The sequence below is a fragment of the Nymphaea colorata genome, chromosome 5 (genome assembly GCF_008831285.2).
Source record: "Nymphaea colorata isolate Beijing-Zhang1983 chromosome 5, ASM883128v2, whole genome shotgun sequence".
Lineage (NCBI taxonomy): Eukaryota > Viridiplantae > Streptophyta > Magnoliopsida > Nymphaeales > Nymphaeaceae > Nymphaea > Nymphaea colorata.
In genome coordinates this window covers 20,505,664-20,528,607 of record NC_045142.1, presented here as the reverse complement: position 1 = coordinate 20,528,607, position 22,944 = coordinate 20,505,664, and the positions used below count along the sequence as shown (strand labels likewise).

At 39.7% G+C, this 22,944-nt stretch overlaps 1 pseudogene; it reads left to right on the top strand.

The window, feature by feature from the left end:
• Positions 1-15,927: 15,927 nt before the first annotated feature.
• On the top strand, positions 15,928-21,860 carry LOC116255239 (translocase of chloroplast 159, chloroplastic-like; annotated as a pseudogene).
• The last annotated feature ends 1,084 nt before the right edge of the window (positions 21,861-22,944 follow it).

Sequence of the window (22,944 nt, the reverse complement as noted above, 5' to 3'; positions counted from 1 at the left end):
AAAAGAACACGACAGTTAACAATCAAACCAGAACTACTATAATTAAGATTCAAACAAGCATGGAACCACAACACTACTTTAACCCATGTCCCTACCATGCTAGACTATACACAAAAAGTACTCTAGTCAACTTACGCACTACATAAAACTGACTCAAAATAAGCATGGCCATAAATAAAATAATGAACATGGGTCTCAAAGTCTAAAGACTCTAAACCAGGTTGACACTCAACAATAAGACCAAACCTCAACTAAAATGATCTAAAGAGAATTAGTATTCCCTCGTATACTCACCAATCAGGAATATAGCAAAAGACGCCAAGTTTTCTTTGCAAAGAATTGAACTTTGAAATGGCTTGTTATTTTCAAAGTCTTGCCCATAAGCTTTTAGTGCATGTTGTGTGGAAAAGACAACCTTCTTTTACCTGAAGCATTCGATGAAGTATTAGGATTGGGAATCGCACCGATGGTATCAAATCTCATGAAGGGATTTCCTTCCATTTTCAAGGTGTGAGCATAAAGAAATTGTTATCTGCTTCATAGGAAATGAATGAAAAAGGAGTAGATACTAACCTCGAATCATTCATACACAAAGGATCTGCAATCAATGCTAGAGACTTCAGCTTTCATGTCCTGCATCCCTTGGCAGACACTTTTTCTTTCTTGCTTTCTTTGTCATTCATTTTCTTTTGCTTTTTCTTGCCTTTTTTTTTGCTCATCTTCTTTGTCATTTCAATTTTTTTTTTTTAGGCCAGCCTTCACCTTTGAGGGGAATACCTCACCACCCCAAAGGCTACTACAGAATGCCATCTCTTTGATGGTTTTGGGTAGCTTGGTCACGTGTCATACCCACTTCAAGTTATGAGTTTCAACGAGACAAAATGTTCGTAGGTTGTTATCTTCGTGGAATACAAATAAATCACCTTTATGCATACCCAGTACTCTCTATTACTAACCCAGAGGAACAACTACACTCGCCCTGAGCCCATCTCTCAATACTCATTTTGCTACTTGCCAAGGTTTCAAAGAACACTCAGGCTTCCACCTCTTTGCACTTTCATGTTTGATTCTTGCAGATGTTTGATTGCAAAGGCGAATAACATTTCCTAATCCTTGAGCTCCTCGACATCACTAAACCCATCTTCATAGCTGACACAAAGAATCTTTCCAGTCTTCTCCTTCAATTGACTGATAGCAAGGGCTTGAAACTTCCTCCTTGTCCCTCAAAGGAATACCTAAGACAAATCGAAGGTACATCGTCATGCAGCAAAATTCCTTTTCAAAAATAGTTGGTTTATTAAAACTTCTTGACGTCAAGTGATATGTTACCTAGATTGTTTTCCCTTTTCCTTCGAGAAGAGTACGTTTATAAAAGCAAGTGACCTTTGGTTGGAAGAAGAGAAATGACTAGGATGGTTTTTGCAAACTAAACATAGCAAGAAAGCACTCCCCTTGAACTCACCCTGTAAACATAGGGCTTTGTGATGGAAGGGTTCATAACAAGATGAATTCCTTAGACTTCTCCTATTGTAAGGGTTCCTCGAGAAAAAGGAAAAAAAATCACTAAGAGAAAAGGTTAATTCCAACTCCGCTACCCAATTAAAAACCACTTTCAAAGCTGACGCAAAAGTTGAAGGTTGACAAGATGAAAGGATGGATTCCATAGCCCATGACACATAATAATGTAGGTGTAACTTTGAGGAATGGTAGGAGGGAAAGGTACTCTTTGCCTTCCATTTCATATAAAATAAATTAACTCAGATTGTTGAAGAGATATAACACACTAGAAATGAAAAACATGACCTACTCAGAACCTGGATTGAGTATCTAAGCAAAGAAAGGCATTTTGTCTCGGCCATGGCCCACTCAGAACCTGGATTGAGCGACAAAAAGGGAGAGGGGGTGGAGAAAGAAGGTTTAGTGCATACCTCGAAGAAGAGCGGGAGCTCGGAGGGAGACGGGTTGCATGGCAGTTGAAGAAGAAGTGGGGAGATGCAGGGGAAGAGCCTGCGGCTGAGATGTTTCACCGAGAGGACAGGGAAAGAAGTTGAAGAAGAGGAGGGGAGACGCAGGGGAAGAGCCTGCGGCTGAGAGGTTTCATCGAGAGGAAAGGGAAAGTGTGTGGGATGGAGTTTAGAAGTTCGTCTGGGTTTAAATGATAGGGAAAGCAAACAATTTCTTGGTGTGAGAGAGAGACGGACGTTGAATACCTGAATGAGGCCGAAAGGCTTCCTTCTTGGGAATTAATTTCGATTTCCCGTTTTCGCGGAATTCCTTAATTTTCTTGCTTTCCATTAATGAATAACAAATAGTCCAACTGCAGATTAAAAAGGACGTTCATATTAGAATATTCCAGTCCCTTTAATTGTACGTACATGGTAAATTGGTGGATCCGGTGCCCACCAATTAACATCCAAATACTCAATTTAATGTGTTTACAGACCCAATAGTCATCAATGCTTTCCAAAACCTTTATCCAATAAATTAGGATCTGTATCCCGTGGGAAATAAGCAGGTCCAAAAAACTGCAAGGTTTCAAAGTGACCCGGTTTTGATTAGGCAATTTCTTGTGAAAAAGGCCACAATCGACGATCGATTTCTGCCGAGGCCTTCAGCTAAATACAAACAAATGAGGTAGAGGGGGCGGGCAACATGATGTACCCCCATCCCTCATCAGTCGTATCAGCCACTTGACTCACTGCATGCGGCCAACGACTGCCCATATATTTATTTATTTACTATATATGTATATATATGTATACGTATATTTATTTATTTATATATATATATATATATATATATATATATATATATATATATATATATATATATATATATATATATATGCACACACACACACACTCTCTCTCTCTCATACAAGGCTTTTCTAACAACACTTAACCACTTAAAATCATTCAAATGATATCCATTGGTCAACATGATCTCTTACGCCTATGGTCTACTTTTTCCAATCATTTGCATCTACTCCATCGAATTGCCTTCAATTGATCAAAATTTTGTGGTCGTATGAATTTTCAGTATGTTACCATCTTTCCCCTTCTTCAACATTCTTGACTGTCTCATTGTATGAGTATGATTTGAATGACCTTAGCAAGTATGAGATGTATATTCATGCTTAACATGATGTCAGTATTACCCTTCATTAGCTTTAAAGGCTTGGCATCATGGATAACAAATCTACTCACCTGTGTTGGACATGCTGTTTGCTTGCAACCCATACTGAAAAGACAATGTACCAATTCACTAAGTGTAGAAGAGCAGATTAAAATGTGATACAATTACCATGGTAGTCATCAAACCAATGACATCAAACGCCAAATATCTCTACTTTTGAGAGAGCAAGGCTAAACTAGTATCAGCATTCTATCAGACAATAATATAAAATTGATAAAACAAGATAATAGACAAATATTATCATTAATGAACGAACATGAATGGGAATCTAGCAAACAAAACACCTTTTATAAAGCTTTGACAAAAATTTTACACTCAGTTTACGACTGGAGACCTATTATGACATGTCTAGACAATTGCATAAATGAAAGGAATTGCATCATGGATTCATAAATACATACATCAGTGTCCAATCAAAGCAGTCTACAACTTTCCATTGATAGAGTGAGAGAGAGAGACAGTGATACGAAGTTTGCATTACACAACAATGTCTTGAGGAGTACACACGAAAAGTTAGAAAATGCACTCTCAAGGTTTCTGTATGTGATTGGGGTTTTATGAGATACAATGTGCTTTTTGTCTGTAAGAAAGCTAAACATTGCACAGAAATTCATGAGAAATGAGGGGAAACGATCTCTCAAGCTTCCCATAAGTGATTAATGATCATTAAAATCAATGAGGAAACACATAGGTTTCTCTTTAATGAAAGCAGTCTCTTGCACAGAAATTCAAGAGAAATGTCCGACATTGGTGTATCATGGTTCCAATATGTGATTACTGATCATTGTTACCAACAAGGAAAAATGTTTTTCTAGAGCATATCCTTCCCCTAAGTAGAATGTGTACAATCATGGCCAAGCTTGTCTATAGCTGAATATTGAACTTTCCACAAGCTTTACTTCAAAATCATTGTTCATATATGGCACAATAAAAACTAAAGCAGTTTCTATATTTAACAAGGATTTGAACTAACCTTTCTTTCTCAAAGACAGAAATGATTCCTCTGCTTTAGTACGTGTAAATCGATGATGGGTTTCCTTGGTGTTTCAGCACGTGCAAATCAACATTTTCACTTACCAATTTGGGGCATTTACTAATTGACCCAAACTTCAGAGGTAATGTCGGAATTTATGAACTGTTCTAAGCCCGCTGCCTGGTTCACCACAGCTTAAGAGTGGCCCTCCATATCAGTATATATGCATTCTTTACCATCGAAGGTGTGCTCTCCTTGTACCCTCTTGCAGGCCACTAGGACCTTCTCCCTATCAATTTTTGAGTAAGGAACTCCCATACCAACCATGATTTTATCCTTCTCCTCCAAGTAGTCAAACTTGTAACCCAGTCAAGGTTGGGAGTGACAATTTCTGGCTCCAAGAACTGGGGCACTGGTATGTAACCTCTCCCCCTCTCCTTGTAATCGGCCTATGATTTCATCCCCAATGGTCTGATATCCCTCAAAACCCTTGCCATCGTATCTCGAAGGACCCTTCGGAATTTTATGAGCCTTTTCCCTTATTCTCATAGACTTACCATTGGTAAGAGAATGCCCAACGTTGAACTTGCCCCTTTTAGGAACATGATTGCAATTCACCAAGGGAAAAAGGTCACAAACTGTAATATCAAATAGTGGTGCCTGTTATTATCTTCGTTCCCTCCCGTCCCTACATCTTGCTTTGAGTCGCCAGCCTCGTCTCCTCCTTGATCACCTGACTATTCATGTCTCTCCCCCACGGCGGGTTCCATGGCTGCTTTGCACTCCTTCCATTCGCATGTGAGGCCTCCAGCAAAACGACTTAGCGCTCTGCCGATAACTCCACATAAACATAAGAAGAATTATGTGTACCTTGCCGTTTGACTATTGGTGATAAGGCAATGGTGCCTTTCTTGGGTGATCGAACGAATGTGCCCCCATGGCCTAAATGGTGCTTCCCAATTCCAACTATTTCTATTTCCAACTTGAATCGACATGAAGTATGAATGAACATCCAAGATTTCATAAAATCTGGCTCATTCCTTTTTCATCAACATTAACGATTGTATGGCCATTTTCTTGTAGGTTCTCTTCACTTCCTGCAATCTCTTGCTTCATGACCTCAACGCAAGGGAAATTATTGTTGCTACCATAAAAAACGAGTTGATGACAGACCTTAACTGTCTCTTCGTCTTGAGAGGCGGACACTACCTTTGCTATTTGTTCTCCATCCTTGTATAACAACTCTAGAATGTTCTCAGTTCTGATCACCTTACCATCTAAGTTGTTAAGCAATTGTTCTAGCAGGTCTTTGAAAGTCTTTTGCTGTGCCATTATTATTCCCAATCTCTTATCCATGGATTCTCGAGGCTGCTCGATCTTCCCGAACTTCCTTTCCATCGCCTCCGTGAACTTGTCCATCATTTGTGTTAGAATACCGTGTATTAGGGAACCGGGTCCGGATATGGACCCGGTACCCATGGGCACGGGAACGGATGGGCTCGGTTCCCTAGGCAGGTCTCTCTTCCTCCCTTTTTTATTATAATCACTTATTATAATTGTTGATTAAGTGAATTAAGTTTCTCTCTCCTAGGGTTGCGGTTTTGCTCCTAGGTTAGAGCTTCCCTGTGGTTTTTTACCTCGTTTCGAGGTTTTCCACGTAAATCCTCTGTTTGTTTTTTCTTCTATTCTTCTGCTGCGTGTTTCTACATTGTATCAGAGCCAAAATCGTGCTGTTTGGCCTCTTCGTTCGTGTGTGATTTAGGGTTTTTTTTTGGAACCCTAAGTCTGACCTTGCTGAAGTTCTATCTCCGATGTCGCCCTTAGTCCTACCGCCATCGCAGCAAGCCGTCCCACCACCGCCCGCCGTTGCCTGGAGTGCGCCGCTCGACGCTGCTTGCCGTCCGACGCTGCCTGATGTCGTCCGACGCCGCTGTCGCTGCCCGTCCTCCTTTTTAGGCAAAGTACAGCGCTCGGGTCCTCCTCCTCGTTTCTTCTGGTATTCTCTGACTGTTGGATTTTTTATGGTCGTTATGACAGAAGAGATGACCTCCAAGACCGATGTTACCTTTGACACGGGCAGCAATACCAAGAGTGAAAATTTGCCTGTTCAAGTCACCTCTATTCGGCTGAACAAAGACAATTATCCTTTTGGTCTGCTGCGCTTGAAATTGGGATCACTAGTCATGGTCGTCTGCCCTATATCACTGGAGAGAAACCTGCGCCTAGTAAAACTGATCCTGGATGGGCGACTTGGGCGTTGGAAGATAGTCAAGTTAAGGTTTGGATTATTAGATTTGTTTCTGCTGATATTCAGCCCCTTCTTTTGCGAAAGTCGACCTCATGTGACATGTGGACTGTGCTTGCGAGGATGTATGGCCGTAAAATGAGAATCCAGCGTACATACCAAATTAAACGCACCATTTATTCTCTTAAACAGGGTGACTTGTCTGTGGCATCCTTCTACACAGCCCTGAAGACTAAGTGGGAGGAACTGGACTATCATGTAAATGATGACTGGATTTGTGGTTCTGATCATGAACTGTACTGGCAGAAAGAATGGATGGACCGCACTTTTATTTTTCTCGGAGGTCTGCGTGATGAGTTTGAATCCATTAGGAGTCAAATTCTCAACTGCGATGAGACCCCTGGAATTGAGGAGGTGTATGCCCAGGTGGAATCTGAGGAACAATGCCGTCAAGTGATGCATATTGACTCTAGTCATGGTAGTTCACCCTCTGCTTTTGTTAGCCGTGCTCCAGGGACTGGGCAGCGTCCTATTCGACGTTGCAGTCACTGTAACAAGTTGGGACACTCCGTTGATTTTTTGTTGGGATCTTCATCCTGAGAAGAGGCTTACCCGTGGTCGTCCTCCCTCTGGTAGGCGGGGTCCTCCTGTGCCTAATACGAGCTCTCCCAGTGTTGAAAAACCGAAGCTTTCCTCTGACCAAATCAAGGAATTACAAGCTTATATCAGCCAGTTATCTACTTCTAAGGAGGAAGCCTCCATGTGTGACGGAGCTCAGTTAGCCCAAGCTCTTGTTGCCACAAGTGATCAAGGTAATCCCTTACTTGGTGATTGGGTAGTTGACAGTGGAGCTATTCATCATATGATAGGAAACCCTAAGATGTTTCATGAGTACAAATTGTCTTCAGGGCAGCAATGCGTATCTATGGCTGATGGGTCCTCGATCTCTGTGGCTGGAAAAGAGAGTTTGTCCTTATTAAATAAATATCTTCTGCATAATGCTCTTCATGTTCCCAATATTCCTGTGAATCTGTTATCTATCAGTAGTATCACCAAAGAACTCAATTGTAATCTAATTTTCTTTGCTCATCATTGTACCCTGCAGGACTTGGTGACGGGGAAGAAGATTGGGATTTGTTCGGTTATTGATGGCCTCTACAGACTACCTGTACAGGTTGCTTCTGCTCTCATCTCCGCCACTAGCAGACAGTTGACGGGCGTGGAGGACAGGTCTAGCATTATGAGATGGCACGAGCGCCTTGGACATCTCCCATTCCAGGTCTAGCATTATGAGATGGCACGAGCATTTGAAAATCAGTGGATATGTTTGAGAGGCTTCATCCATTATGTGAACGGACAACCAGTTTGGTAATGAAAATGACAACATCATTCAAGAACAAAAAGGGGTTGGGAGATCGCCTAAGAAGCCAGAAAACATAACAAGAGATGTCAAGTTTTTTACTTTGAAATAGCTTATAAATCATCAATTTAAATCATAGGCTTTAGTGCTCGTGTTGTGCAAATGATATGCCCTTCATTTATCCTCAATACCATACAAGCATCAGGATTCATTTGGCATTAATGTTGTTGAATCTCTAGAAGGGATGTCTTTAAAGTTCCAAAATATGAACATACAGGAATCATCCTCGACGTCTTAGAAGTCAAAAAATATGAGCAGATATTGACCTAATAATTGCACATCCACAAAAGATTGTCACATTTAATTCCTATGAGTTCAGCATTCATCTTTTGGCAGACACCTTTTTTTCTTTTTATCTTTTTATCTTTTTATTTTTTTGTAGCGGATTTTTGCCTTTTTTTCTTGCTTTTGATTTTTTTTTTTTTAGGCCGACCTTTACCTCTGAGGGAATACCTCACCATCCCAGAGGCTACTACAGAGCTCCACCACTTTGGTGGTTATGTGTAGCTTTGTCACGTATCCAACCCGTTTCACCTTGCAGGTTTTCAATATGCCAAAAGTTCATAAGTCATCATCTTCGCAGCATAAACATAAATCACCTTTATGCCTACCCGGTACTCTCGATTACTGACCCAGAGGAACGACTACACAAGCCCCGAGCCCATCTCTCAACTCTGATTTTGCTACCTGCCAAGATTTTAAATGGCATTATGGCCTCTCTTAGGATATTTTCCTGCTAAATCCTTGTAGACTCTTGATCGGTAGAGTCAATAACCTTTCCTAGTTTTGACTTTCTCAGCTTCATAGAATTTTTCCTCACCATTCATATCTAGGATTTTTCTAGACTTGCTCTTCTAGTGATTGACAACAAAACTTTGAAACATTTTCCTTTTACTTAGAGAGGAAATAAGAATAAAATTAAGGCATATCATTTGTGTGAGAAGACCCTTTTAAAATTCTTTTAATCAAAATTAAAAATTTCCTCTTTCAAAAAAAGTCCTTGACATCAAATGGTATGTTACCAGAAGTAGGAACTCTCCTCTATCTAAAGAGAGGAGTATTTATCAAACTAGATGGGCCTGTTAGGTAGAGCAACGAACTTCATCAGCTCTCTAGTCAAAGTATGGTCTTCTAGACAAAAGGTTGGTTGATGGGTAATGAGTTCCCATAAATGTCATCTCACCAACTGGCTTCAAAAGGTGTGCAGTCAGCAAAATCAGCACGGTATTAGTCTCCATGCAAGGGCAGCAGCAACCATTCCTTAAGGCTTCAGTAATTTCACTAAATAGTTGGTGAACAATGTATTTATGAACCAACAAAAAGGTTACTCACAATCAGCAAATCAAAGCCCAAACCGGAGCTCTGACACCATGAAAATGTGACTGACAATAGTCACATATAATATATACAGTGAAACTCCATGAAAAGCCCAAAAAAATAGAGAACGAAAAATATTATTGAGTCCTACCAAAAGCTGTAGAAAACGACTTCCTAACAATGGCAAAAACAACAGCAGTACATACACAACGAAGAACAAAGGAATAAAAAAAGAAAAAATAGAAGATAGAAGAGAACTAGCAGTTGGACTAGGTCCGATTGCTCCAAAAGGAGTCGTTGGGGCTAGCCAACTGAGCTGGACTAGGTTTTGGATGATGCAGTTGAAGCCTCCTGTTTCGGTGGGGATTTCTAGTTAATGGCAGAAGAGCAAACAATATCTGCTTCAACACTAGAAGTTGGCTTCTTCTGCTGCACAGCATCTGAATGTGAAGAACGATGTTTAACAGAACCGGATAACTTCTCAACTCTTACACCATCCTTGTTAACATCTGAATCCTTTGCTGACAGCCCCTAACCGAAATAAAGTTCTAAAGAAATTAAAGAAGGAAAAATAAATTGAAAAAAAAAAATCAAGACAAACATGTGCAAACACAATCATGCACTTACATTCGGTAATGAGTTTGCATCTACTATAAGCAATTTGGAACCAAAAAAGTTGGCAAGTGCTTTTGCCAATGTCTCCTGATATATGTCTGAACCTAAAAGAGAAATGACAGCATATGGTAACAGCATTTGTAGATAAAACTAACCTCCACTTAACACCCACAAATTTCCAAGAAGAGTACCTGAAGGACCTGATAACAAAATTCTTGCACTAACAGTAGGAAGATCTGTGGTAAACTTGGCAAACTCCTTGCGCTTCAAATGTATGTAGATAGGACAAATCAACGCATTTTGTGTGTTTTCCCTAAACAAAACAAGGATTATCAAACTGTAGCTCAAAGTTTTGATAAATCAATACATATAAGCATATAATATTACTGCTTATCATAACAAGCAACTACAAGAAACGCTAAACATGTTTGCAAAATTAAGAATTATGATGCTACTTTCTCGGAAACATGGGCAAGATAATGTTCAATTGCTGTTATCCAGATAGATACGAAGACTAGTATAGAATTGTACAATTTCATTAATATTTTGTCTTCAGCTTATAGTTTATAGTACAGTTTCCTTAGCTTTATCTCTACAGTACCAATTCGACCTTAACTTTTTCTCTTCATCTCAAGCACCACACTCTAATATGCAAAATACAAACTTCCTTAACTTCCTAAATTTTGTAATTTCAGGTCCATTTTGGTCATGCAAAAGAAACAATCTCATACAATTTCAGGTCCATTTTGGTATCAAGTAAAGTCGATATGTAAATACTAGATACCAAGGTGCAACCAGATGCCCAATTTGGGGAAGGATACTGGAGATTGATTCTGCCATGCTTTTTACAATGTTGGATCCATGACAGAAATGTTCTTTTTCTTGTCCCTATTCTACTTCGATTATATATAAGCAATAACATTGTATGCATGTAATTCTAGAGACTATATAATAGAGAGATTAGCTTGGCATATGGTGACTTAGACATAACAGATTCTCATCTCACATTTTGATATATGAAATCCAAAAGAATAAACCAATTATAATATGTAACAAAACAAGATATGGACACATCTCACATCATGAGACAAAAGCTAGTCTAAAGTCACAAAAAACAAAGGAATTTTTGCAGAAACCGAATGGATAGAATATGATACCTCATATAATAAGGGAAGTTGTCAAATGACACTTGAGTGTTTTGACCATCCAGAATTCCCTCGCGCATGTTGTCCTTAAAAGCTTGACATTTAGCAGACATTGGCAAAAGCGTTGATGAATCAGAATCCTTAAACATCTCCTTTCTATCTTCAAGTAATTGTTTGAAAAGGGACCCACTTGCATCAATGTCAACTGTATCCTTCAGCATACGCATAAATTTTTTATGTGAAATGGACTTAAAGTTCCATCTGCCATTATCTGCATTCATACCACGATCAATGTTGCCAACATTAAGATCTACTCTGGATGTTTGTTCAGCTGGTGCGGGTGCATTATCATCTAGTGGCACATCAGTTCCAGAATTTTGATCAGCACTGCCTTTCCTGGTGCAGGTATTGATATCAAGCATGGGAACAGAATCGTCTGGTAATTCAAAGGCAGTAGATAATACTGGTCTCCCTATTGCTTGTTGGGCATCCTCATTGCTTTGGGAAGGTGGAGGAAGAAGTGACAGATCATTCCCAAGGTTTGATAGAGACGCCAATATTGATGCCCCTGCCACAGCAGATGGATCACGAGATCTTGCTTCAACTTGAACCTCATTTTAAAGGGGCACTGTGAGCCTCTGCAATACCTACAGAAGATGCAGCAGTAGGACTCTCAACTGTAAGCTGCTGGAAAATCTAAACGCATTTTAAGGAATACCATGGAGCAAGGATGCAAAGAATGCCTAAAAGCAATGTTGTAAACTGTAAAGGCTTATTGTAACGCATATCGGTTGAGATAACCTATACACCATATCATAAGTCATGACATACCATAGTGTATCATAAAATATTTTTTAACTCACCAAAAAAAAACCAGAAAAAATTTCAGAAAACTATGAATATTTGTTCTATATAAAACACTCATCACACACATAAATGAACATACACGATTCATCATTCATAAGCCACAATATGGTAACAACACATTAAAAGATAAAAAAAATATCTCATAAAACAAACAGAAACTTATGGTAAACTTTAGAAAACAATAGAAATATATATAAACCTTGAAATCGAGAGATCGTATATCTTTTGTATAAGAAAAAACACATAAGACTTATTTTTCCAAACATGAACGGGTTTCCCACGAGCAAATCTTCCTCTAAAATGACACTTTCTCCCTCAAATTGATGATTTATTTGGCAATTTCTCTCCAAAACCAGCAAAACTCTCTCCCAAAGCTCTCAAATGTGTCAGAAATGGAGGAGAAGGGGCAGTTTAAAAAAGAAAATCAATCAAAAGGTGCATCGTGCCCCTTTTTTAAAAATTGCACCGTATCATAAGACAAGGCAAGATATGGTCAAAACATATAAGACACACATGAAAAATGTGTATGATATATATTCAGCCAAGTTGCCAACTTATATGACATGCATCGTACGATACGCCTCCATATCATATAATGCAGCGGCCTAGAAGAAAGAACCTTAGAATTCAGCTACTTCAGAGCTAACTACATAAAATTATGACCCAGATATCAGACTATTTTGTGCATACTGCATACACATGTATTTGTATCAATAAACAGATGTCTGTCGAAAAGAAAAACAAAATAAAATTTTGATAAGATATGCAAAATGTTCTGCCACTATGACTAGTTTGTTAGACAGAGACACATGTCCAGTACCAAGTTAATGATAGAGAGAGGCAGAGAGCACCATGAAGTCCCATAGAACCAAATCTTAAGTTTAGTACGCAACAGTGTGTTCCAGTAGCAAGTAAAGGATACATAAGAATGGTTGCCAGATGAACTAAACACCAGCTCATCCCCAGCCCGAAGGATGACATCTGAGTTCTTTTTGACAGGCTTTCCGTTGACTTCAATGGATCCTTTAGCTCCTGCATTTTCCAATATACTGTGCATCCTTCCTCCCGCTGTTCCCATCACCAATAATGATTCCAGAGAGCACATGCCAGTCACAAGTTTAAGGTAGTATTTGCAGAAAACAAGATAAATATATGCTATCTTGCAAATAATGTCACAAATAAGTTTAAGATAAATTTTAAGATTACCTGCACAAACTTCAGTCGACAAAGAACTGAACTCACAGATGAATCCTTCAAGTACAAGTTGCTTCTACGACTTTGACAAACCGTGAAAACAGGAACATACATGAGCAAATGAGGATTCTGAAAAAATAAAACTTGCAAAATTTCAGTCTACATTAAAAAAGCAACACACAATTGACTAATACTTCCACCGTGTGTAATAAATCTGGAATTCTAATTTCTAAATCAACTTCTACAGCCCAAAAAGAAATGTGCACTGTAGAAGCGTCATAAAGAGAAGGGAATAAACAGACTGAGGCATAATTGATTTCCTAGCTTTTAAAGGAGCAATAACTTTAATCTAATCCTGCAGACAAATGTCTCCAAATCTCACCTTCAGAATATGATATCACACAAAAGTTAGCCAAGTCCCTAAAATCTAGTTGTACTAGTTGGTTTGAATCACTCAAAGTTGGTCAACTAAAACAAAAGAAAACAAAAAGAATGGAAACACAACATTAAAATGCCAAACGTAATAAAGTCAAAATACCATTATGTATAAACACATGTTTTTCTTTTATTGTACATATATACATATACAAACACATATCGCGCAATGTTTTAAAACTCAGTGACTGGGGACTTGACTTGTCCATTTACGACTCGTGACTTAACAGGTCAACTTGATGACCCAGACCGAGTTTCAATCAATGTCAGACCTTCAGAGGGAATTCTCTTTTCTGTTTTCTCTTTCTATTTTCCACAATATGTATAATCAGTATTTTAGTACTAACTCAGTGGAGATTATCTTTTCTCTACATTTCTTCAGATTTCTGTTTAACTACCAGAGTCACCATGTTGGCTCCTTAAACAAAAAACAAACAGCAATAGAAAATGTTATGTGCCAATATGCTGGATAACATCACATCTCAAGCATCAAGGTTATTTAAGAGAAGCAAAAAGGGCAATATCATTTTGGATATATGGGAGAAAATATCTACCAGACGGACCAAGAAGCGCAACACTAATTAGAAGACTTGAAGTGCCAGCCACTAGGCCACTTGAAGATTGGTTAAATATGAAATAATGCAATAAAAGCAAGGGAATGGAGTTTAAACCATTATACGTCAAAAATCCTAAAACCTTCCCACTAATGTGGCAACACTTTATGCATTATCCACTAGTGCATCTCAATACTAATTTTGTAGGTGATTGAACTGTCTCAAGTCTCAACTCCCAACAGCTTGCGCAATTTACAACAATAAATTACCTTGAGAGCTTCTATGTATGAAGTAACTAACTGGTCAGAATTCACATATTGAAAGCATTCTCCAACATACTCGGAACCAACCACAACAATAAGTCGCATCCAGTTTCCAGGGTTCCTCTGACATGCCAGGTTTCAACACAATAGGCTAATGAGGATGCTCTTTTCTACTCAAGTACCTTAGGTCCTTAACCTCATATAAATAACAAAATTGATTGGGAAGATGTACACTACTAAGCAATCACATTCTTAGATTAACTATAAAAGACTGTCTCTGACACTGGTTTCTAATGATTCACTTGCCCTCATCCGTTTATATAATTGGCTGACCATGGAAAGATGCCATAAATGAACTTAAAATATATTCTTGACCACAAACTAATACAACATTAGCAAAACACATCCAAACACAATGTCGTCGTACATGGAGGCATAATGGAATTGACTTCATTTCTGTTATCTACCTACTCCTTATCATGACCTTATGCTGCCCTTCATTTGCAGGATATGTTGGCTTGCGTCCTATTTGAGAGGTCTGTGAAAGGCCTGAACCAAGCTACACCACTTAGAGAACTCATTTTCATACACTGACGACAAATGATAATCCTAGAGTTTACCTTCTACACTGTGAAATAGGACCAAGCGACAAGGCAAATCTCAAACTCTTGAATCCAGTACAGAGAAAAAAATTATTAAGCTGATAACTGAGGAAACTGCTTTGCCTGAAACAGACATAGACTTCCAAATTTCCCATCCAGAGCAACAGCATACAAGACTAACGATCTTGACGAGCATGACAGCGTAATTCAAATCAAGGCACCATACTTTATAAACACGGAAATCCCTGAAGGGACCTCAAGTCCATGTTAGTTAATGAATCAGAACAACATGCAACCGACACAGCCGATGCCTACAACCGAAATCTGACCAAATTGCGGCAGTAAAAACCTCCCTATACATGACCTACAGCCGAAGTCAGGAGAATCAACAAGACAATGTACTCGATCAGCAATGAGGAAGTGGATCGGGGAACATACCTGCGGATACTGTGATATAAGTCTTCCCCATGCAGTCAACGATTCCAAATTAGGCGTCCTTTTCTTCGACCTATTATTCCATGTCGATGGCACTCACTGTCTTCAATTTCTCCACCTCCATCGGCGCAGAACCTACAAGCCCAGGGTAAGCAAAATGGAAAAAGATTAAGGAAAGCAGGTTTTCACAATCATCGTTCTCCCCAAGTGGCACTTGCAGAACTCGGGATACAAACCTGGTGAAGGAGGTGGCATCACGACCGGTTTGTCGACGGAAGGCATCTAGATCTGAAGCTGGGGTTTCAGCCGGTGCCGGATCTTCCACAGAACCAGTCGCCGGATCAGAGGGGAGCTGGTATCGTGAAGACGACAACGCCAATTCCTTCGAGTTGAGCACATCGTCCCTGGGTGCTGCGGGCACCTCTTTTGGATGCGAGTTCTCCGCCTGATTCCCCCAATTCAAACCCCAAAGGAAAACAACCCCCCAAGAAAAACACAGAACCCAGACGTTGGGTTTCAGTAGACAACAAACACAAGTATGGGTAAACAATAACGAACAAGATTTGGGAAAGCTTTGCTTCATCCGAATACCTTGAGATGCTTGCTGCTTGGCACCGGCGACGGCGTAGAGACCTTCGCCGATGAAGAGCTACGCCTGGTGGAAACCATGACTCCCTTCTCTGATCGTGTTCCCTTCTCAACCCTTTCTCCTATCCTTCTCCCCCACTTTCCTCCTCTCTGCGAGGACGAAAGTCGGTCGCTCTTCCTCTTTCTTGTCGACAACAAAGGGTCAGCTGCTATTTGTAAGCAACAAGAACGAATACCATTTGATATTAAAAAATGACAGTGATGAGTCCTAATCCAATATTACAAGTAATTAATATGGATGAGATTGAATCGGACGTGGAAATGTGAAAAAAAAAATCTAAGAACTAGCATATATGAGAAACATGATTTTGGGGATCTAAGAACTGATTTTCCGATCTATTTCTCAATAAGATGTGGCATGCTAGAGGCTACATTGTGTTTCTCTTTCCTCTAATTTGCGATAGGCTTATTCTTGCCAGTAAAAAACTATGCTGTTAAGCTCAACGCTTGTTTTGTACATCAGGATCACATGGTTCCCTAGTTAAAACTTAAAACAAGGCAGAGTAAAGTGGACATTCACTTTTGTCTTAATTATTCCACTATTTACTCCATCGTAACTGATGCAGCATGTATATTTGTGTCGCATGCCAAAACGGTTGGCTTCCAATATGTCAAAGGACTTCTCAGTTCTGAGGTGGTGGCCACAACAGTAAACCTTCAAAAATCTTCCTTCTGCAGTTCATCCATCTATGTCAACGAGTCACCCAGCATGGATGGATGCCTTGCTTTAGATGACATGGAATCTGCGCAGTAGTCTCAAAGCTAGTGATACATATTGAATCTAGTTGCAATGATTGGGTTGTAAGGCTCGATTACTGGTGGTTGGCTGCCTCTCATCTACATGAAGAAATGGCAGCCGGGACGCACTGTGCTGATTGCTGCCTTATTTGATCAAATTGTTCATGTGAGGCAGATTCTTGGTGCTGTAAATATACTACTGTAATGACACTAGATGAAAAATTAAAATGGTTGTTAGGTTATGAGCATCTGAACATGGTTCATAAGCTTCAACTTAGGGCACATCTGATCTTTATCAAGGAGTCTCAGATCTCTTGGCTTTGAATTGTGAGTATGAGAGTTGGTATATGGTGGAAGCTCGACGTGTGTTTACTTCACAGATCAAGCACGTTCGTTGGTTTGATGTGATAGGAGTCCCTTATTGTCATAGAAGAAAAGGGGAAATGAAAAGGGCATTCATATTGTTTAGGAGATGAAATGTTGGTAGGAAAAATATTGTTCGAACCCTTTGGTGCGAAATGTTAATGCACGAAATCTGTTGCAGAAAGCCCTGTAACACCCTTCACCCTTAAAAGTTTAAACATGATATATATATATATATATATATATTAGACCATCTCTCATGCTTTCCTATATACTTCTCGTGCTATCAGCGTGTGAAATCTGTATTTTCTAAGTGAAGGTCAGCTTCGACCATCTTCAGAGAAATAAGAACAATGGTCACGGAAAAGAGGTGAGACATAGAGAAATTTTAAATTTTTAAGCATAAATTTGCAGCATCGTTAAATTCATTTAAACAGTTGAAAAAATTCAAAACCCAATTTCTAAAATTCAAACGCTGGTGAAAGATAGTTTACTTTTTATGACATAAATTTCCAGGGATTTAAACGGGTTAGTTTCAATAAGTACTTTAAAAAATCATCGCTGGATGAATTGGTACTAACAGAAAACCAGGAAAAAAAATCAAAATCCTAGAATCGTATCCAGGCTCAATTACATCCTTATTCATGAGATTGTCCAAATAATAACTTGGACTGACAACCATCAGTTATGAGCTTTAAATTTTAAAATTCTCTAAGCAGTTCTTTTGAGTTGGGATCAGGACAATTTAAAATAGTCAAGTTTTTAACTTATAATTTGGCAGTGACAACCAATGTTCAAAATCACAGAGATGATGAACGGCAGTGCCTCATTAAGAAACATTAGGGATGAAGTTTTTTTATGGTGGGCAGGGTTGGTTCTTTTGGCACGAGCTCTCTGGAGGTAGAGGATAATGGCGGGAAGTTGGGATCAATAGAGACCAAAGTGGCTGGTGGCACCAGGGTAATTGCAGAACTTGGTCGTGAACAAGTCACCCCGAACTAGTTCACAGGTGCCAAATGATTCCGAATTTAGAAACAAGGAAGAGCTGGATGCTGATGATGGATCAATTGCTACAGGTGACAACAGTGATGATTTGAATTTCGTCAGGGAGTTAGAGAATTTCGTGAAGTTCTCCAGAAACTCTGACGTCAGATTTGCTGAGAACGGGTCTACCGCATCTGACATCATTGAGGCAGCAGATAGTGAAGAAGAAGAAGAATATGGTGATGATGATAAAGTGTTGTTTGATTCAGCTACCCTGACTGCTCTGTTGAAGGCCGCAAGCAATGTTAATGCCAGATCCACCTCTCAAAACCCTGCCGGTTTGGGATCATCACTCATCAGTTCCGGCATTAGGTCTGTCTGCACCTCGCAGAATTAGTAGTGCGGGTAATTTTGCTTCTTCAGCCATGAGAGAATCAGAAACAGACAACATGGATGATGACGAGAAGAAGCTTCATGACAAGATAAACATGATCAGGATGAATTTTTTGTGCCTTGTCTACAGATTAGGACAGTCACTCGACGAGTCGGCTGTTGCTCAGGTTCTTTACAGGTTAGCTCTTGCTGAAGGAACGAGGAATAGTAAAACTACAAGACTCTTCAGCCTAGACACCGCTTTCCAAACTGCAAAAAAGCTAGAAGAAGATGGCAAAGAGGAGATCGACTTCTCCTGCACTATTTTGGTCATTGGAAGGACTGGAGTTGGCAAGAGTGCAACCATCAATTCTATATTTGGTGAAGACAAAGTTCCAACCGATGCCTTTCGGCCAGCTACAAGTATGGTGCGAGTGACCACTGGCATTGTGGATGGTGTGAAACTTCGAGTGATTGATACTCCAGGATTAAGACCTTCAGTTATGGAACAGCGTACCAACAGGAAATTTCTTTCGTCGGTGAAGAAATTCATGAAAAAATTCCGACCAGATATTATCTTTTATGTCGATCGGATGGACACCTGTTCACGTGACACCAATAATCTTCCATTGTTAGAGTCGATCACCTCTAACCTTGGGACATCCATATGGTTCAATGTCACCGTGGCTCTCACTCATGCATCTTCTGCACCACCAGAAGGTCCCAGCGGCTCTCCACTTCCTTATGCAACATTGGTTTCACATAGGTCGCAAGCCGTTCAGAATTCCATCCGGCAGGCAGCTGGAGATATGCGTCTCATGAATCAGGTGGTGCTTGTTGAGAACCACCCATCATGCAGACGGAATCAACGCGGCCACCAGTTGCTGCCCAATGGGCAGAGTTGGCAGCCTCGGTTGCTCCTGTTATGCTACTCTTCTAAGATATTAACAGAAGTAAATTCTCTACTGAGACCGCAAGATCCTGCCATCACAAAACTCTTGTTCCGTGGTCATCGTTATCGTTCAGTACCGGTTGCATTTCTGCTGTCCTCATTGTTGCAGTCAAGATCCCATCCTAGTCTTGCCTCTGCAGATCATGAGGAAGCGTACTTTGAGATGGAGGAAGAGTTGCCTGAAGCTGATACTGACGAAGAAGAATATGATCAGCTTCTGCCATTCAAACCTTTGGGAAAATCTCAGATAGCTAAGCTGAGCAAGGAACAGAGGAAGGCCTATTTCCAGGAGTATGACTATCGAGTGAAACTGTTCCAGAAGAAGCAATTGAAGGAGGAATTGAGCCACAGAAGAGAAGCTCTCTGGTTCGTGCCCAAGAAGTAGATCAGATGAATCTGATCCCGAGAATGGGGACCCCCCCTCTATTCAAGTCCCACTTCCCGACATGCTATTGCCATCTACATTTGATGGGGATAAGCTACTTATGCTAACAAAATTATATATTTGCATGTATTTGATTGTTTATATATGTATATGTGTGTATGTATGTATATAGTTATCTGGTTCTGTTAGTGGAATTTTACTTCCATCGTACCCAAAAAAAAAATCCACCTTATATACCATGCATTTAAACACCCCCTAGTTTATATGTGGCGTAGGTTCCTATTGGAACTCCAAATCCAAAACGCAAACTGATTTTCTTTGTTCATTTACAATTGATTGCATGGAAAAGCTAGTTTGGGTTTCACAAATTGAGTTTCTTTGACCAAAATAAAACAGTACACCATGGTTTGAAACGTATATATGTGTGTATCATAACATATTTAAAACAATTTCATTTGCACAAATTTTGCAAGAATAACTATATATATATATATATATATATGTTTTTGATACGATATAAGTCATTCTTTTCGTTTCTATATATATATATATATATATGTAGAAACGACAGGAATGACTTATATCGTATCAAGAACATATATATATATATATACTTATCTTATTTTTTGAGTTGAAAGTTATTTTGGAATCTGAATGATTTTATGCTACACTTTTTAACATCAATGCCTCTTCCCATATGAATTAGATTGAAGAGGCATCAATAACGCACCACTCAACTCGATGCAAAGCACATTTAAGCGTGAGAACATAACTTTTTTTTCAAAATTTTAGTCTCTGTCATTGTTTTACAGTTTAGCTTGTAGTCACGATGTCACATTTGAGATTATGTTGAAAAAGTGGGTCCAAAAATAAAAAATTTTGTTAACCGAACGTCACCAACTTAAGTGGAAACCAAGATCGTTGGAGGTATTGGAGGGAAGTGGAAGTTCGTTAACGTCCCCCTCTCTCTCTCTCTCTCTCGATCGATAGAAGGTTCCAAATCAGAAAGAGATCGACAGAGCACCAAAAGTTCTTTAACGTCCCCCTCTCTCTCTCTCTCTCGATCGATAGAAGGTTCCGAATCAGAAAGAGATCGACGGAGCACCAGGTCTTTTCTTTCTCAGCGTCATCATTGGTGAGCGTCCTCTCTCTGACTCTCTGTTATCTTTTTTCATCTCATAATCGCTAAAATTTGGCATTCTTGTTCGTACTTTTCATCCACTCGGCCTCGGAAGTTCTGCATCAGGTTTTGCTGATATCGGAGAAGAACGAAGGAACAAAAAGAAAGAGATCGACGGAGTTCACCAGACCTTTTCGGCGTCGCCATTGGTGAGCATCCTCTCTCTGACTCTCTGATATCTTTTTTCATCTCATAATCGCTAAAATTTGGTGTTCTTGTTTTTGCTTTTCCTCCACTCGCGGTGGAAGTTTTGCGTCAGGTCTTGTTGATATAGAAGAAGAACGAAAGAACAAAATGCGACGAGATCGGCGGAGTTCATCAACTAAGCATGGAAACATCAGTCTCTCTCTCTTCTTGCTCTCTCTCATATTTGTCTCATATAACTAAAGCTTAGCATGGTCATGCCTCCTTCAACGTTTCGATAGCGTTGATTGGAAGAACATTGGGAGGATCAAAGCCGAGCGGTATCAGAGCCAACAAGCGCATCCGGTACACCCCTCCTCTCTCTTGTTTACTCTGTGCGCATGCATTTCCACTTCATGATGTAACCTAATTGTTGTTAAAATATCTTTCCATGTTGTAACATGGTCATTTTTTAAATGGCAGCTTGATATGTTACAAGAAGAAAATGAAAATCTCCTTGATAAGGTTCTCTGTCTACTACACAAGAAGAAACTTTCTGCACCCAAATCCATAGTCGTGGTGAGGTTGGCAGTAGCAGATGGAGCAATCAAGGAGATGCGGAATGGGGGAGAAACGAAAGTGCTTGTCGACTCTTTGACGATTCCCATCCTTCCAATGAAAGGAGCAAACAAGGATTCTCGATACAAAGAACAAGAATTAGGAGACTTAGCTGTAGGCAGCAGAATAACTACCGATGATCCAAAAATTGGTGAAAGTAAGAGCGCAGCAGCAGATGAAGTTGGCCATCTGAGGTATGTCTATTTTCCCTTCCTCATACTTGCTCAGGTTCTATAGCCTTCAACCAGACTGGGACTCTTGAGATGGAATGAGAGAGGGTTCACAGTGTGCACGACAGTTAAGCATGGTGGACTGGAAGGATGCAGCTGTCAGCTCTCAAAGAGAGCTGCCTTAGAAATCGAGACCAAAGAGGTATTTTTTGAATATGTTTGACGACAAACTTTATGCACTGTCTAAGGAATTTGAGATATCTCAAGAAAAGAAAAAAGTTTGCAGCAGAAGGATACCTTCCAGGCTATGTCACATAGGTATGGGTACGGGTACTGGTGCGGGTACGGGTACGGAGCATTTTCAAAAAATTTTATATTTTCTTTATATCCAGGCTATTCAGACCTGATCCATTCTCTTTATATCCACACGCCTAAGGTCACTAAGCGGTGGCTTCCTTGTAATATTTTATATTTTTATGTACAAATCTGTTGTAACTTAATTAGGGTTACGTTTTAATGAAAGATTAAGGAACACCGGGGCTGTGCTTGGCCGACTGTTCTTCCTTTCCTCCATCGTCCTCTCTTTCACTCTTTTACTCTTTCTTCTCTATTCTCAATCTATCAGATTTTCAGACGGAGAGACATGTTTATGTGAAGATTCTTTCATGGTATCAGAGACAGGTTTTTGTCCTGTGACCTTTGATTTACTATGTCTGAGCGAGCAAAAGTAAGGTATTGTAACATACCAACAATGCTGCGATAGAATGTAGGATTGGAATATGCAGCAGTTCCATCAGATGCAGTCAATTTAGTATTCAGAACACTGGGGGTAGTGATGGGTTTGGAGTTACTCATACCTGCCCTATCCAAAACATCAATAGTATACTTGTGCTGGGTAAGAATTAAATTTCATTTGTCCTGTCAAGTTCAACACCCAAAAAATATCGTAGTTCGCCTAGATCCTTCATCTTGAATTCTTGCTTCAACATACCATTAACATAAGATATATGTGAAGGAGAATTTCCAGTTATAAAAATATCATCAACATAGATAAGTAACCAGGTGGTAGCTTCTCCAGTATGATAGATAAACAAAGAATGATCGAGAGAGCTTCGGAGAAAACCAACTTGTTGTATATGATGAGAAAAACG